The sequence below is a fragment of the Aotus nancymaae genome, unplaced genomic scaffold, assembly GCF_030222135.1.
Source record: "Aotus nancymaae isolate 86718 unplaced genomic scaffold, 86718_ANA_hifiasm-v0.15.2.pri h1tg000108l, whole genome shotgun sequence".
Lineage (NCBI taxonomy): Eukaryota > Metazoa > Chordata > Mammalia > Primates > Aotidae > Aotus > Aotus nancymaae.
In genome coordinates, this window is record NW_026988523.1 from 40,478,147 (window position 1) to 40,484,146 (window position 6,000).

A 6,000-nucleotide genomic window follows, 5' to 3' on the forward strand; every position below is an offset into this window, starting at 1 on the left:
GATACTTGGGATGGATATTTGAAAGCATTCCTGACATAAAGACATCAATGTGTCTAATTGGAGGAAATGCTAGCTTAAAATTAGACAAAAAGAATCAAATAAGCATATCTCAGTGAATCTTTGCTTAACTCTGAGAAGGTATGTCCAGGTCCCTATAATTCATTAATGTTGTCCTAGTCTACAATAGCCTTTGTGGCTCTGATTTCCAGCTTTCTGATGCAGGCTCATCTCACTTCATAGAACTCTCCTCCAAGGCCACCAGCTAACTGCCCTCTATTTCAGGGCCCAGGCTCTTTGCCTCTTCCGATTTTGTTCCCCTGAGGTTTCTGCCATCTTGATCTAGACAGGAAGTGACTAACAGTAGTGGCAAGAGGCTTAATAATCAAAGAATCTCAGGTCATTTAAAAAAATCGGTTGATCATTTGGAAGAGTACAAAAAAGAGAAATAGTTACTCAAAGGCGAGCTAGGGTGGCAATATCTCTTTCATTCATACCTTTTTGGCAACATCAACATCCTTGTTCTTGTTTTGTCATCTACTTCCATTTAGAACTGGGATGTCGGGGAATGGGGAAGAACAAGAACTTTTTGGTGAGAATGAAAGTCATTCATGACTCAACTTTCCTGTGTGGGGGAGAGGAATTGACTTTTATGCCTGTAGACTCCATTGTCTCCTTCGTGCACCCCAGCTCTTAAAGAGGAGAGCAGGATCAAGATGATCTTCTAAGATATCTGTTATTGATCTCCCAGGAAGACCTACAGAAAAAATCTGGTCACATTCCCTTTGGATTACAGTCTTTCAATCTGTCCTCCTGGAGTCTTGGTCTTTTAACTTGACCTTACTCTATGGAAGGGGGATCTCTTTGGGTTTGTGAACCAAAATTAAAATTCTAAGCCCCTCAACAGACTGAATGGACCCCCTTCACAGCCAAGGGAATTTCAAAGAAACCTGAAAAACTAGTTTAGGCCATGAAGGAAAGTGGGGGATTGGACATCCCTAATTATACCCTCTCTCTTTTGGAGTATAGGCACAACTGACCAGCATAACATTCAAACAGAGATCCTAAGACTGACAGAACTGACTCTGTAGCAATAAGATATCAGCTCCAACCTGACTCTGAAATCAAAGTATTTTACCCCAAACTATATTTATTTGACATATTTTGAAATGATCCCACAACGTTGTCTCTTGTAGGGGAAATTTACATTCTGTAGAGAATCCTCTTCCCTCTCCAGGTCTTTTCCTGATCCAGAAGAGATGTAACTAGAGTCTGACATCTTTTAAGGTCAGATAAGAGACATTCACCATCTATTCTCTCTGAAGCCTGGCGGTTTCACCTACATGAGAACAACTTTGGCTTCCACAACCCCTCCCTTCCCTTAACTCAAGCTGACTTCAATTCTTCAGCCATAGCTTAACTCTTTCAACCAATTGCCAGTCAGGGAATCTTTGAATCCACCTATTATCTAGAAGCCGCCCCTTCAACCTGATTTCGAGATGTCCTGCCTTTCCAGGCCAAACCAATATATACCTTACATGTATTGATTTATGTTTTTGTTTATAACTTTTGTTTTCCTAAAATGCATAACATCAAGCTGTAGCACAACCACATTGGGCACATGTTCTGAGGAACCCTGAGGCTGTATCATGGGTTATGGTACTTAACTTTGGCAAAAGAAACCTATGAATTGAGTGAGACCTGTCTCAGATGCTTTTTGGTTTATAGGTTTCACACACATGGCTTTTTTCCTAAGAGATTGAATTAAATCCTCTAGGTTAAAGTCCAAACTTCCTATCACAGCATATTGAGCCCATGCATTCCATATGGCCACGCGGACCACCCGTTCTTTCCCCAGCACACCACCACCTTTCATGACTTTATTTTTCATATACTTTTCTTCAATCTGTATAGGACAGCTGTACAGGCCTTCTGAGCCCAAGATTCCTCATTTGCAAAGTGAGGGAAATAACAGTAACCTCATAGGGAGAGACAAACAAATAAACGGATCCTTTCATCATTAGCGGTTTTAAAAACAGTTGGTGATGAGAATCACAGAGGAGGGGTATTAAGCCCAATGTGGGAGTCCAGGAATCAACTTCCTGCCAGTCCCCACTGATGGACTATTTGTTTCTAAACCTGTAATGTTTTAAATTATGTTGCAATGAATATCATTATGCACATATCTGAATATGTCTGTAGGATAAACTCCTAGAAGTAGAATTGCTAGATCAAAGGATATGTGTCTTTTTAGAATTTTGATAGATAGTTGCAAATTATCCCTCAAAGAGAATGTATCAATTGATGCTTCTACTAATTGTGAAGGTGGAAGCTTGTTTCTCCTACCTTGATCAAGAGAGCACATCATTGTACTTTTATTATTTATTTATTTATTTATTTAGAGACGGAGTTTCACTCTTGTTACCCAGGCTGGAGTGCAATGGCGCGATCTCGGCTCACTGCAGCCTCCACCTCCTGGGTTCAGGCAATTCTCCTGCCTCAGCCTCCTGAGTAGCTGAGATTACAGGCACGTGCCACCATGCCCAGCTAATTTTTGTATTTTTAGTAGAGACGGGGTTTCACCATGTTGATCAGGATCGTCTCGATCTCTTGACCTCGTGATCCACCCGCCTTGGCCTCCCAAAGTGCTGGGATTACAGGCGTGAGCCACCGCGCCCGGCCTGTACTTTTATTTTTTAATTAAACCCACAAAAACTTTTTGCCTCTTTATCCACTGTTGAGTGCCCCTAGTTGGACCCTGATAGATTTACTATCCTGTGCCATACAGCAGTCCAGTGGTACAGCCCCCCAAGGGTCAGTGCACTTATTTGTAATGCTAACCCATCCAACTTCTGAATTCCTTGCTAGCTGCTCTGTAGTTAAATAACTGTACTTCTGACTGTACTTCCTGATTAAATAGCCATTTTCTGTCCATTAGAGCTCTCATTCCAAGCTAGATCGTTCTAGTTCTTTGCGAGATTTTCAACATGTGCTATTTTTAGCCCATATTGGCTTAGTCTGTTCCCAGTCACTACACCTGCAAAGATAATTGGTTTCAATGCTTGATATTCTACTTATAATAAGAAGCCTCATATAAATGTACGTGCCTGATAGAGCCGAGACTAAATAATTGGTACAACACGCTGCTGTCTTTTTCAGTTCAAAGGAGCCAGTCTCATTGCAGTGTGGGAGATGACCATTCTCTCATCTCTTAACAGTAAATACACCCCAGTGTATCATGTTAAGGTGTAATAGTGAAGCTAATTAGCTTTGTACCTAGAGGTGGCAGATTTGTATAAAATTAAGAATCTTGGCTCAGGAGTCAATAGACTTGGGTTCAAATGTTGCTTTTACTACTTAACAGCTGGGTAGATTTGGGCAAGATACATTGTCTCTGAAATTCTGTCTCCTCTTTTGTAAAACAGCATGATAATTGTATAAGCCTATAGAATTGCTAGAAGGATTAAATGAGATTATGTAAGTAGCGCATCTAATACATAAGAAGCAGTAAATTGTTATTACGACTATAATTCACTGAATCTGAAATGATATTAGTTATAGGATGCACCATTAAAGAAAGCACTACGAGGCCAGGCGCGGTGGCTCAGGCCTATAATCCCAGCACTTTGGGAGGCCGAGGCGGGTGGATCACGAGGTCAAGAGATCGAGACCATCCTGGTCAACATGGTGAAACTCCGTCTCTACTAAAAATACAAAAAATTAGCTGGGCATGGTGGCACGTGTCTGTAATCCCAGCTACTCGGGAGGCTGAGGCAGGAGAATTGCCTGAACCCAGGAGGAGGTTGCGGTGAGCCGAGATCGCGCCATTGCACTCCAGCCTGGGTATCAAGAGCGAAACTCCGTCCCCAAAAAAAGAAAAGCACTACGAAAAGGGAAAACATGGCTGAATACCTACACAATGTCCTTTAGACTTAATTAAAATAGACTTACAAAATCATAGATAATGAATAAACAGGGAAACATACATGAAATAAACTGGGTAAGATACTTCTAAAATGTTTTTACATTCAGAATCGGACTTCTCTAAATCACTTCCCAATTTAGATTTATCATTGTCCATGTTTCCTCACTCCTGTGACATCTTCTTTCCTATGAAAAGCACGGGAAGTGCAGCATTTCTTAAAATAACTCATAAAAAAATAACAGTCATTGTTGCCAGACTTTTAAGCTGGTTTTACAATTATCTGGAGCTAACTTGTTTTTGACTTCTGCTTCAGGAATGTTGCTACACAAGTCTGATTCACCACCCACCCCATTTTCCCTACAACTATCAGTTACTTCACTGTTGTCTCTAGAAACTTCCTCCAAACTGCTTATACCATTTTGTACATTTTGATGCTGGCACTTTAATGTTCATATTTATGTAAGTCATAAAAACTATAACAAGACAGCAATTATTAGATACATCATGATTTCAGAGATGTTAAAACTTTGTTTAAAAAATGTCTTAGAATTAATAAAATGAAAAAAAAAAAAAAACCCATCCTGAGTTCTAGGCAAACAAACTTCAAAATGTCTAGGAAAAAAAAGTCATATATAGTCCTATATGTGGCCAGAGACTAATGGTGGACATATTTCAGGATGAATTGGAGTTCCTTAAAAATCTGAAGGGAAAAGCAAAGGCTGCTTAGTTCAACCAAGAAACCATTTATTGAGATGCTTCAGGCAGGGCATGGTGGTTCATGCCTGTAAACCTAACACTTTGGGAGGCCGAGGTGGGCAGATCACCTAAGGTCAGGAGTTGAAGACCAGCCTGACCAACATGCTGAAACCCTGTCTCTACCAAAAATACAAAATTAGTGGGGCGTGGTTTCGCGTGCCTGTGATCCCAGCTATTAGGGAGGTTGAGACAGGAGAATCACTTGAACTCGAGAGGCAGAGGTTGCAGTAAGCCGAGATCCCCGACATTGCACTCCAGCCTGGGCAACAAGAATTAAACTCTGTCTCAAAAAAAATAAATAAATAAAAGAGAGAGCGAGAGATGCTTCTAAACTTTTCCTGCCATGTGGCCACACAGCTGTGCTTGACTTTTTGTGAGAACGTGACTTCATTACTTCCCAAGGACAGCCCACTCTATCTTTGGACAGCTCTAGAAAGTTCTTCCTTACAATAATGAGCAAAATGATTTTGTTGTAACTTCTACTCACTGTACCTTCTTGCGTTACACAGAACAAATCTAATTCCTTGTCCTCTTGACAGGCCTTCAGATAGCTAAAGACACTGCTTAGCTCATGCCTATGTTTTCTTAAAAATTCCCAGAAATAAACATCCAAAAAGTCTACAAAAATAGTGAGATACTCTTTCATCTAAATTTTTTTTTCCCTCAGGGATTTTTTTGTTTTGTTTTGAGACGGAGTTTCGCTCTTGTTACCCAGGCTGGAGTGCAATGGCGCGATCTCGGCTCACCGCAACCTCCGCCTCCTGGGTTCAGGCAATTCTCCTGCCTCAGCCTCCTGAGTAGCTGGGGTTACAGGCACGCACCACCATGCCCAGCTAATTTTGTATTTTTAGTAGAGACGGGGTTTCACCATGTTGACCAGGATGGTCTCGATCTCTTGACCTCGTGATCCACCCGCCTCGGCCTCCCAAAGTGCTGGGATTACAGGCATGAGCCATCTCGCCCGGCCTCCCTCAGGGTTTTAACTCTTCCAAATTTGGAATTCCTTCTCCATCCTGGCCTTTTTTTTTTTTTTTTTTTAAATAGCCTATCTCCAGTTTTAAAATGTGGGACCCATGACTGACTTACCATGTTCCCCAGATGGATGTGTCCAGGGAGAATAAGGCAGGAAGGCAGGGTTTTATTTTTATTTTTTACAATTAAGCAATTGCACTTGTGACAGGATGTTAAACACAATATTTCAAGATACAGTGGATGTGAAATTCTGAAGTTAGATCATCATATGCAGAATTTTCAAAGGAAATGGTTTGAGGATCTGTTCCTTGACTTTTGGACTCTGAAATCATATCAAGGGATAAAAAGGG